At 43.9% G+C, this 12955-nt stretch overlaps 1 protein-coding gene across 5 annotated transcripts in view; it reads right to left on the reverse strand.

Moving 5' to 3' along the window:
* The window catches only part of rbfox3a (RNA binding fox-1 homolog 3a), a 518942-nt gene that overhangs the window by 165686 nt on the left and 340301 nt on the right, over positions 1-12955 (reverse strand). Inside the window, exon 1 of one of the 5 annotated variants that reach the window (XM_085171378.1) lies at positions 1-2858. This exon is cut by the window's left edge and continues 3449 nt beyond it. The exons of the other annotated variants lie outside the window; for them this stretch is intronic. The gene's annotated coding sequence lies outside the window, so the exon portion shown is untranslated. Of the gene's footprint in view, positions 2859-12955 lie in introns of those variants that run through there. 5 annotated transcript variants of the gene reach the window in all.

The following is a 12955-nucleotide window of genomic DNA, read 5'->3' on the forward strand; positions in this document are numbered from 1 at the left end:
AGCAGCTTCTTCATATTTTGCTGCTATATTTATTTTTCATCCACTACAAAACTCACTAAATAACAAAGTTATTAAGTTAAATAAAAAAGTGAAGGTAAGTTATAATTTTAGATCTAATCCACTCAGAGGAATGGCAGAGAGAAAAAACAGGAGTGATGCTGTCCACTGCTAACACATGATGTACTGCACAGGACAGCTCAAATCACATCATCAAGTTTGCAGATGACACAGCAGTGGTGGGTCTCATCACCAGCAACGATGAGTCTGAGTACAGAGAGGAGGAACAACTCCTGGTGGACTGGAGTGAGAACAACAACCTGTCTCTAAATGTTCTAGAGAGATGGTTGTTAACGTCAGGAAGAGCTCCACGACCCACAGCCCACATCAACGGGTCTGCTGCTGAGATGGTCAACAGCAGAGAAGTAACGCGTTACTTGTAATGCGTTACAAGTAACGCATTACAAGTAACGCATTACAAGTAACGCGTTACTGTAATCCGATTACTTTTTTCAAGTAACGAATAAAGTAAGGGATTACTATTGCAAAAACAGTAATTAGATTACAGTTACTTTCCCGTAGGAACGCTGCGTTACTGCGTTACTAAAACCGTGATTTTTTGCGAGAATGTCTCATGACAGTGACGTAAGCGAGTGCGACGTTCGTGACAACAGCTGTGTGCAGATCAACAATGGATCATATATCGAGTGCAGAGAGAGTATGAGCGTGCAGCGTTTAAAGCGTGGAAGTACTGACCTTACTTTGAGTTTGATTCCATAAAAAGTGACAAAAACATTAGTGTCCGTTGTGCGTGGGAAGAAAACTTCTTTTTACAGCGAAAAAACCCCCTAAACTTCCAAACAAGCACCGAGTAGCTACGACGTAATGGGAAACTCACAGAGAAACTCGCGGATTCTTCCACTGACCGCTGCACACCTGCACCAGGGTAACCCTCCGCCTACCCCACTCCTGCTTTACAGGTGAAAATAGAGCAACAGGACTGCTAGTCTTTGACTTTATTTATTTTCTGCTGTGTTTTACTTGCATCTATTTGAAAGACTGAGTGTAAACACACAAAAATATTTTATTTTATGTGCTGGAATGTGCAGAAAATAGGTTTAAATATTAAACTAATTTCTTCCAGTCAGAGAATGTTGCAGATAATTAAATTTTTGCTTGATGCATAAAGTTAAAAGATTAAAACTAATAAAACAAGTTTTAAAAAGAGACTTTTCCATTTGATTACATTTTGTATGATGATTATGCAGGAAAAGTAGAATTGGGCTGAAAGATCTATCACTTTATCACCTATTCAGGTTGTAAATCGTGTTTTTAAAAAGTAACTAAGTAACTAAGTAAATAAGTAATTAATTACTTTTGAAAATAAGTAATCAGTAAAGTAACGGGATTACTTTTTGGGGGAGGTAATCAGTAATTAGTCACTGATTACTTTTTTCAAGTAACTTGACCAACACTGGTCAACAGTGTGAAGTTCCTGGGTGTGCACATGTCAGCTGACCTCTCCTGGAACCTGAACACCATCATGAAGAAAGCCCAACAAAATCTTCATTTTCTTAGGAAACTGAAGAAGGCCAGTCTCCCTCCTCCCATCATTTTACCAGTTAACCACTGAGAGCGTCCTCTGCTGCTACATCACTCTCTGGTACGGAGACTGCACCCTCACAGAAAATAAGTCCCTGCAGCGGATAGTGAGGACAGCAGGTCATTGGAGGCCCTCTCCCACCCATGTCCCAACTCTACCACAAACACATCATCCGGCGTGCGAACAGCATAGTGAAGCACACTCTCCACCCCTCACATGCACTGTTCTCCCTCCTTCCATCTGGCAGCATCAAAACTTAACGGCCAGACACTGCAACAGCTTCTTCACCAAAGGGCTGATGTACACATACACCTTTACAAAGACCTACAATAAATGGATTGATTCTTATACAGCGCTTCTCTACTCTCCCGGAGTACTCAAAGCTCTCTGTACAACATGCTACATTCACACAAGCACTTCTAAACACAAGTGCAAACTAATCTACATTCACACTCCGACAAACGCATCGGAGGGCAACTTGGGGTTAGCATCTTGCCCAAGGATATTTGGCATGCAGACTGGGGAAGCCAAAGATCGAACCACCAACCTTCCAGTCAGTAGCTGATCTGCTCGACCACCTGAGCCACCAACACTCAGTAAAAGGCTCAAAAACAACACGAAATTCCACAAATCTTCTAAAAACTGGAGCTGGGAACAATGTGTTTATTTGCACACTGAGTCACATCTACACACACATCTAAATCATACTATATTTGCACATTTTGCATCTTGCACATGTCTTCGTCTTGTCTACAATATGCTGACCGTAACTTGAACCTGGTATTCAGTACCTACTGCACAATCCACTTCGTATTGTCTCTTCCTCTCTTTGTTTATTGTACAGTTCGTATTGTATAGTTATTATTATAGTAGTGTATAGAATTGCATAGTTACTAATTAGTAACTTTTTATCTCTTAATTTTAACCAAATTTAGCAAGTTGTTATTTATTTGTAATTCCTCTTGGAGATATATCTTTTATATTCTTATAAATGCACCATGGGGGGCTTGGGGTGAAACAGCGTTTTGGTACGCTGTATACTGTGTATATTGTTGTACTGACAATAAAGTTCCTGAATCTTGAATCTTGAATCTAAAGGTTTTCGCTTGGGCAGCGGTTGTCCTTCTCTCCTGGATCGGCTGGAGCTTTCTTTAGGAGCCTTCCCAGCTTTGACAAAAGTCCAGCTGGGATAACCACATTTACTCATATATACGAGTAAATGTATATATGTATATATGAGTAAATGTATATATGTATATATATATATATATAGATATATACATATATATATATATATATACATTTATTCATATATACATATATACATTTACTCGTATATATGAGTAAATGTATATATGTATATATATATATATCTATATAGATATAGATATATTGCATACACATTGTTCATGGCACTTGGTAGATTTTTAGCAAGTACTCAAACCACAGAATTTCTTTGGGGCTATTTTTGAATTTGGATTAATTCACAGTTGGTGCTCGATGAGTACATGTGCCAGCAGAATGGTGTGGGTGGGCCTGAATCAAAGCAGTGTGCTGATGAAGTGATGAGTCAGTCTGGGATAAACACACTTTTTAGCAAAGCACATTTATTTATTGTCATATACACGTGTGAGTTGGCAGTAAAAGTATGCAATGACCACCAGACCTCACATAAATAAGTGTGACATGAAACAACCCTAATTCCAAAAAGTTGATACACACTCACACACACACACACACACACACACACACACACTTTAAAATGTAAATAAAAAATAATGCATCCATCCATCCATCCATTCACTTCCTCTTATCCTTTTCAGGGTCGCGGGGGCGCTGGAGCCTATCCCAGCTGTCATAGGGCGAGAGGCGGGGCACACCCTGGACAGGTCGCCGGTCTGTCACAGGGACAGACAACCATTCACTCGCACATTCACACCTAGTGGCAATTTGGATTATCCAATTAACCTATCCCCACAAGCTGCATGTCTTTGGACGGTGGGAGGAAGCCGGAGTACCCGGAGGGAAGTACGGGGAGAACATGCAAACTCCACACAGAAAGGCCTGATGGTGGAATTAAACTCAGGACCTTCTTGCTGTGCGGCAACAGTGCTAACCACCGTGCCACTGTAAACAAAAATAATGCAATCATTTGCAAATCCCATAAAACCATATTTGTCAGGCTAACAGCAAATCCAAGCCGCACGGCTCGTCCATCTATTCAGCTCTCAAACATTTGCTCACTCGCTAAGAAAGCAAAGAATCAAACGACAGAAGGGAGAGACGCTGATGTGACCCTGCATCCATAGAAAGACCCAGCACAACACCATCCAACACATGGCCCTTCATTTCAGAAGCAGCAGCAGGCCCCTCACAAAAACATGCTCCACATGCTGAACTCAGACAGACAACGATTGAAACAGTGTCTCCAAAAGTTGCTTCTGTTCATCTGGACGTTTTGTGGGAGAAACGTTTCATCATCATCAGGTGACGTCTTCAGTCTCAGCTGACTGCAGGTTTCCATCTTATAAACAGTACATTTGCATAATGACTGTTATAATGAATCAGGATTAAGGAAATCACCTCCCAACTTTTGGAGATTTACTTACCTGGATGATTGAGACAATCAAGACGATTGAAACAGTAACTTCTGTCAATAGTTTGATCTGAAAGTGTAACAACACGAACATCGAGCAGCTTTATTGTGTGTTGGACCAGCAAGCCTGAGGCTGAGGAAACAGCTCATCACCATGACACTGCACTTTACAAACATTTACAAACTCACGAGTACACCTGAGAGACCGTGACTTTGTTTACATCGCTTTCCTTCATGTTTTTGAACCATTGTATGTCAGGAAATAAACCTTTGACCAGTTGCTGATAACATCCTGCTGTCTCTGACACCTGTGAGTGTTGACCTGGAAGTTCTTTGGTCCTGATCAGATTGTGTTAAGAATCAATAAACTCCACTTCTTCATCACCCTCCCTCCTCTTCTCCTGTCATTTCATGTGAGGTGTAATGGAGGGCCTGACATGGCAGTATCTCATCCACACTGACACCAGGGCTCCACGTAGGAGGGTCGCCCCAGACAGAGGCTGTGGGCCGTAACGGGTCTAATCTCTCCCGTGGCCAGTGGAGGGATGGAGCCTCTGATCCTCATCGCTCCAGTCTTTCTGCATGTGCGTCTGGATCCACAGCAGTCATTCACACACAGAGAAGCTTTTTTAAGAAAACAATTTGCTGCAGAGAAGAAGAGAATGGCTGAAATGCTTCAGTCCGTTTCTCTGAAACAAAATCGGTCCTCAGGACACAGTCCAGCGCCTCTGTAGATCTGACGTCACACAATTCTCAATCCAGCCCGTTCAGGTTTAGCACTCCCTGTGGCTGGCTGCAATACATCACACACACACACACACACACACACACACACACACACACACACACACACACACACACACACACACACACACACAGCGAGAGGCAGTAATATATCTCTGGGAGAATTTAACTGCACTGGCACCAACATTTGCATTTCTGTGAAACGAGTGCATCTGATTTATTGAACCACCGGCCTGAAGCATCTTGGGAAATGAGGCGAGTGGATGGAAACTACATTTCCCACAGGCCGCGTGTTTTAGCCATGTCAGCAGCAGGCATTTCAGAGATGCTCTGTAGTGCTGGTGAGCTGCTGAAAGCAGAGAGAGAAATATATAAAGCACAAAAACAAACAGCAAAGACACAGTCCTCTTTTGTTCTCAGTGATTTGTCTTTGAGAGCATCAAACCAGCAAACTAGATCATTCTGTGAAGATTCAAGAACTGAGACAGCAGGACAGCAACAAGAAGAAACGAGCTAAAGCAACAGAGCAACAGAAACTGTGAGACGAGAGGAAATATGAGAAAGGCCCAATCAGAAAGGACAGAGAGGCGTGCTGGCACAGAAAGTCTTTGTCCTGATATCATCACTGCATCTTTGCTCCAGCTGTGTCCTCGGTGAATAATGAAGGGAATGAGACAGAGAACGGTGATTCCTCAGATAGACTCATTTAACAGGGATGAGTGGGAACACATGGAGGGATGGGAAAGTGACATTTGACAGAGCGGGTGGATGTGAGCAGGTGGAGCAGTGAGAGGATGACACGGGAAGAGCAAGAGTCCCCTTTGTGCTACACAAACAGGGAATCAGGACAACCACAGACTTTTCCACACTTGTGTACTTCTGCCTGAAAGCGTCACTTTGTCCCACCACCGTCTGGCTGCTGCAGCAGTCCACATCCCATTGCCTCTCAGGCAGGGCACTAAGGGTGTGTTCAAAGTACAACCAAGTCCATGTTCAGTGTCACAACGTGTGAGTCACCCACTGATGACCAAATATCACATTCACAGAAGTTTAAGCTTCACCTGTTTGCTCTCTTTAACTTTAATATGCTGTTAATATAAAATCATAACTTTCTGCATCAGTTTCAGACTGAAAACCATCAAACATGTCAGTGGATAGAAACTCATTATTACTAAAAAGGCCTCTAAGCTGATTAAATACAAACCCTGAGTGTGTTAAACAACATCAGTAAAGTTAAATGAACAACTGAGCACAAAGTGAGGAGCTCGTGGTTACTGCGATGACGCAGAGGTGATGTGTTTGCAGTCATGGTCCACACACTGCAGTCCTCTCCATAAGTCGCTGCCTCTACAGGCCAGAGACACAATGACTGACTTTAAAAGGATGAAATTTGAGCTGATCAAAGGCAAACAGCAGCTACCAGCAACTTTTAAGCTCGTCTTGCATGTTATGAACATTTGAACATGTTTGTTCTGTCTTTTCATTGGCTCCCACAGACTGTAGTGATTATTGAATCTTCTGGACCTGAAACAGGCTGATGTAAATCAACAGTGCTTATCATCCATTTCCTCGGATGTTGGGAAAATAAGATTTTTTATTTAAATGTGTCTCAACACTTCAGTAGGAAGCCTTGAAGAGATGACTGCTGACCCAGTGAAGACTTTTCATAAAAGATTTTCTGATGAGTGATATTTATAATAAGGGGAAAGGTTCCTTTAGAACGTGCAGCACCAATGTTCAGGCGACAGGTGGTGTTAATAGTGTCAGACAACGAGAGGTTAAACCTCGCTAAGGCAGGTTTTTGATTATCAGGCTTTAACCATTAAAATCATTGGACTGTGGACAGACAGGAAAACAATGATACGCAACAAAAATGTGAGCTGAGACGAGGAACCTCCATCTCTGCCCTCATCTGCTTTACTTAGTGATACACAACAAAGACACAATAAAGCAATAAAGCACAACATTTCTTCACTACGTGCTCTGAAAGTCTCTTTTGCAGGTAATATGATTTGAAAGCAGCTTGAGATGCAAAAAAAGTTTTAAGAAGTTTTAAGTACTTTGAAAATCTGTTCATGAGGAACAAAAGTCCCAGATTTATCCACTGAAGTACCTGATTCCTCATCATGGACAGCTTAGACATCAGTATCATGGATTTCTGGAGCAAGAGCTAACCCTTCAGCTGCTCCTCGGTGGAGAGCGTGCTCTCCTGCTGCTGGTGTTTGGTGCCCACGGTCTGAGGAACCCTCATCCTTCAGGCCACTCACATACGTGGCCTTAGTTCTTCTGCACTTTTCCCGCCTGTCCCGTTTGGTTCTTTTGCTTCAGAATTATTGTCTAAAGGTGAAGAAAGATGCCCAATGGATTTACTTTACCAAATGGACCATCCCAGCGTTGCCTTATTGGTCTATTTGATTCACCTTTTATTGTTTATTTTATTTTAACCTGCTGAACACGGGACAGACTTGACTGGGGGAAAAAAAGAGGGAAAGAAAAAGAGTGGGGAAGAGGGTCGGCGATAAAGGGCAAAAACCAAAGACCAACAAAATATAACAGTAAATACTAAATATTAAACATTATTGTGCAGCATGTAGGAGCAACAGCACAGTGTGCTTTGAGGTAGGAGCCAAAAAGGGTGTAGTTTGTGTGTGTGAGTCCCTGTGTGTACAGCTGTGAGCATGGACGCGCTTGTTTTTAAAAGGTTCCTTCATGTAATGGTTTTCATCTCATTCCCATGAAGCCAGCCGTCTGGTCTGCTTCCCCCACAGAGTGTTTTTCGATCTCTGGATCTCCTCGTCTGTGTCAGTCTTCAGAATGAAGCCATTCAAATTTAACACAGGTGTTGTTTCACAATATACATAAAGTTTACCTGAAACCGTACGGCTGAACGGTGTGTCCACCGTCCATGTTCAGCATATCTGTTTGGGCAGGTGTGCATGGAGATCCGGCGTGATGCCTCCATGTTGAGCAGTCCGCTGGCATTTTAACATCAACATCATGTCAGATCAGTCCTACTGTCTGCAGGAACACGCTGCCCGAGGAAGTCAAGCTCTGCAGCTCCCACTCATGAAAGAAACATGACGCCTGTCAGGCCCCACAGCGTCTGTGTTTGGCCCAGCCTCTTATCTACCAATCAGATCGCATGCAGAGCTGCCGAGCGCCAATCCCTCGCCGACGCCGACTCACCTGCACGACCTGACTCTGACCCCTTAATAAACCTCTCTGTGCAGCCAACTGTCCCCTCTCTCACCTCCTGTTTCTCTGTCTCTTCTTCTTAGCCTGATGTTGTCAGTGCTGCATGTAGCAGCTGAAGAGAGCGATCGTATATTTCACACGACTGCTGAAGTCGACTCTCAAACCTATTAGCACAAAAACTCTTTTCTCCTCTTTCAACAACATGAACTTTCTTCTTTTGCAGCTGCTGCATTCACCTGCTGCTCGCTGCCAAACCAGCCCTCTGTCCTTCACTACATCCACTTTCTCTGAGGTCTTCCTCTCCTGCTCCTGCCTGGCAGCTCCACCTTCATCACTCTTTGTCCAGCATACCCACGTCCTCTGCACACCTCTCACACTCACCCATAACACATGTTAATGCAAAAAAACTGAAAAGCAAACTGAAGCGGTGAATTTATCTGGATAGTCTAGATTTTTGCATATTTACATTTTTAAACCACGTAAATGTTTTTTGTCTTTAAATTAACTAATCTATACTTCTGTTAGTCCTAATCCGTAGTCTTGTGACAGCCAGCTGCAGTCTGCTGTTTTCCATTTTATTGTCATTTTTCAAATTTAACTCGATCTGCACAGAGTTATGGAGGAAGCCAGAAATAATAATGGCCTCACCATTGAATTATATTAAGTTTACTGAGCAATGCTCTGTATTTTGGAAGAACAGACTGAGTGTCAGGGTTAAACTCAAGTTAGACAACAACTGAACTGCAACGTGTGTGTGTGTGTTCCTGTTTAGCTATTTTTGTGAGGACCGAGCTCTGCATTCTACTATCCTCGTGAGAACCAACCAGTGTCGATCCCTCCATGCTGTTAATGCTGCCAACGGTGAGGCTTGAGAGGGAGGAGCCATTTGTATGAAAGTAGTTTGTGTATTTGCAAGTCATTGAATGCACTACACCAGTGTGTGTGTGCGTGTGTGATGAGGTGTTGTGTTGGCTTGGCACAGTGCATAGCTCTGATGCCCACTGGCAGCGGCGCAGCACCTCGTTGCAGTTGTTGAAGAGAAAGGGAACAGCTGGCACAGCTGGGACACACACAGGGAGCAGGCAGCGAGCCCGAGCCTCAGAGAGAGCAGCAGGGAGGCTTCGTATTCATGCTGATAGAAGTCAGCTAACTAACACACACCCACACACTGTTATACTGCTTTCATCCAGCAGATCTCACACACACACAAGGACACACTAAAGCAAACCCTGTGATCACATAAACTCTGTAAAACCCAAAGAGAGTTAAAGCTGCAGTCATTTAAGCTTTTAAACACTTAATGAAACATCTGAACAAACCTGACTTTCTCACACCTGTGAGTCAGTCCAAGCCCGACCGTGGCTCCGGCTTCAGCCATCGCCACAAAAATGTTCTCACCTCCAACTGAACCTCTGCAGCCCGCAGCACTCATGACGTGATCAGTCATTAAAGCCTGCACTCAAAAAAATAACTCTTTGAATGAACATAAAAAAATCATGGAAAGAATTTCCACGTAATTAAATTGCTTTATTTTAGCATTATGCAATTCTCTTATTCCAACTTAATGTGCTTGAGTTGGACTAACGTGATTAATTAATGATGAATCAACTGTTTTACTACAGTCCAACTTATTTTGATTTGATCCAACCCATGCAAATTACGTTAGTGCAACAAAACCTGCTTATTCGTGATAGAAATCCATTTAAGTTCATTTAAAGAGTTATTTTTTTGGAGTGTTCAGCAAAGTCTAGAGTCTGGTTAACATAAAATGTTAATGGAATTATAATAACTTGCACTCCATCCATCCTCTTATCTTTACCAGGGTTGCAGTGAGTTTACAACATTAACTTAACCCTAATTACTGCATGACTTTAACTGTGGCAGGAAACCAGAGAGAACCCACTGCACACTTGGCCAGATTGCAGATTTGAACCCAAGACCTTCTTCCTGAGAGGCCACAGTGCTAACCACTGTGCCACCGAGCTGTCAGTCTAGACTTCAAAAACATAGGGAAACTATGATTACAAGGCTTGATATAGAATTTTAAAAACCAAATAGCTGAGGCATATACGTAGTGTATGTATGGTTGTCTGTCTCTTCTAACCTCAGTGATTTTCCTGTGGTTTGAACTCTTGTGAGATCTTGTGAATTTGGTGAGTCCAGGCAACTAACCACTCTTACTAGATTGCATCCTGTCATCTCAACAAGAATAAATTAAGTTGCTGGATTTCATGCAGATCCTACAGGATTTCATTACGTTCACCACAGAAACATGAAATTACTTTGTTCACATTACAAGTTTGAATTTTGTAAATTCCACCTTAAAGGACGACCCTAACCCAAATGATGTCACTGAGCTAATCAAGCAAATGCATCACAAAGTGCTTCGATTATTGAGGGAAATACTGAAATTGTAATTTATTGTTTATTACTAAGATTAAAAAGGATATCATGCCATCCTGTTATTATTGTTGTCATTATTATTTTTCATTATTATCCAAAAAACAAGTTATTAACTGACAGCTCGTCGTTCCTTCCTGTCTTTCCTCTGCATGTGTTCACTTACCAGGAGCTCGGTAGGACAACACGAGGGCCAGCATGAATAAATGAAAGTCATTATCTCTGCCAGAGACAACACTGAGCTGTTCATTACCGGTCATGCAACTATAAATTAAATTTATATAAATTATATTTATATAGTCGATGTCTATGCCAAGCATCCTTTGGCAGTGTTAATGTGTGTGACTGTTACACAGAACAAAGCGCTTTGAGTGCTCAGGTAAAGTAGAAAAGCGCTACATACCACAACCATCCCTCAAAGTAATGATTGAAAACCAAACAAGGATCAGTCCTCAAAGATAAACAAGATGCTTTTCCTTCAAAATCTGACAACTGTGGAGTTTTTTCCTTGGGTACATGTGAGTGTGTGCGAGGACCCAAGTGTGGACACGGAGGCAGATGGAGGTTTAACTAAAAGCTCTTCATTAGGAACAGATGCTCTGATAAGGGACAAAGGGAAACTGACACCATGGGTGATGAGGGGAAGTGGACACACATGGGAACACAGCTGAAGCAGATACACACAACGAGATGGGGGAAGGAAACCTCGTTCCTGGATTGTTTCCTGAAAAACAATCCAGGAACTGGAAACGAGGAACTTGGGAAACACGAGGAGAGATCAGCAGACGACCCAACGAGGAACAAAGGACGACACACACAATATACAAAGAACGAGGGACAACAGGAGGGAGACACAGCTGAAGCTAATCTGACGAGACAGGGAGGAAGCGAAACTCACAAAACTGAACACGAGATTTTACCACGTATAAAGTACATGTACAGCATGTTTCAGATCAGATGACAGCGTTTTAGCATTTGGAGCTAATTTTATGTTTTTACAATTTCAAATACTTTTTTTCTTTAACCTAAAACATCTGCAAAAATACACAAACAATTTAAAAGTGACAAACTATCATTTAATTTTGGAAAATCACAAACTGTTTATGCGTGTGTGTGTGTGTGTGTGTGTATTTGAGAGCGACCTGTATTCTACAAATAATGATTTGCTATTAGCTAATTCCTGTGGCTATAAGGATACTGCAGTGTGTCTGCAGCGCCTCTACAGTGCGTCTACAGCGTCTCTGCAGCGCGTCTCTGCAGCGCGTCTCTGCAGCGCGTCTCTGCAGCGCGTCTGCAGCGCGTCTGCAGCGCGTCTGCAGCGTGTCTACAGCGCGTCTGCAGCGCGTCTGCAGAGCCTCTACAGCGCCTCTACAGCGCCTCTACAGCGTGTCTACAGCGTCTCTGCAGCGCGTCTACAGCGTGTCTACAGTGTGTCTACAGCGCGTCTGCAGCGCCTCTACAGTGTGTCTACAGCGCGTCTACAGAGTGTCTACAGTGTGTCTACAGCGCGTCTGCAGCGCCTCTACAGTGTGTCTACAGCGCGTCTACAGAGTGTCTATATCGCCTCTACAGCGTGTCTACAGCGTGTCTACAGCGCGTCTGCAGCGCCTCTGCAGCGCCTCTGCAGCGCGTCTCTGCAGCGCGTCTCTGCAGCGCGTCTGCAGCGCGTCTGCAGCGCCTCTACAGCGCCTCTACAGCGCCTCTACAGCGTGTCTACAGCGTCTCTGCAGCGCGTCTACAGCGTGTCTACAGTGTGTCTACAGCGCGTCTGCAGCGCCTCTACAGTGTGTCTACAGCGCGTCTACAGCGCGTCTACAGCGCGTCTGCAGCGCGTCTGCAGCGCCTCTACAGCGCGTCTGCAGCGCGTCTACAGCGCCTCTACAGCGTGTCTACAGCGTCTCTACAGCGCCTCTACAGCGTGTCTACAGCGTCTCTGCAGCGCGTCTACAACGTGTCTACAGTGTGTCTACAGCACATCTGCAGCGCCTCTACAGTGTGTCTACAGCGCCTCTACAGCGTGTCTACAGCGTGTCTACAGCGTGTCTACAGCGTGTCTACAGCGCGTCTGCAGCGTATCTGCAGCGCCTCTACAGTGCGTCTGCAGCGCCTCTACAGTGTGTTTACAGCGCGTCTACAGCGTGTCTATAGTGCCTCTACAGCGTGTCTACAGCGTGTCTGCAGCGCCTCTACAGCGTGTCTACAGCATCTCTGCAGCTTGTCTACAGCGCGTCTATAGCGCGTCTACAGCGTGTCTACAGCGCGTCTGCAGCATGTCTGCAGCGCCTCTGCAGCGCCTCTACAGCATCTCTGCAGCTTGTCTACAGCGCGTCTACAGCGTGTCTACAGTGTGTCTACAGCGCGTCTGCAGCGCCTCTACAGTGTGTCTACAGCGCGTCTACAGATTGTCTATAGCGCGTCTA

Source organism: Neolamprologus multifasciatus, chromosome 8 (assembly GCF_963576455.1).
Source record: "Neolamprologus multifasciatus chromosome 8, fNeoMul1.2, whole genome shotgun sequence".
NCBI classification, from domain to species: Eukaryota; Metazoa; Chordata; class Actinopteri; order Cichliformes; family Cichlidae; genus Neolamprologus; species Neolamprologus multifasciatus.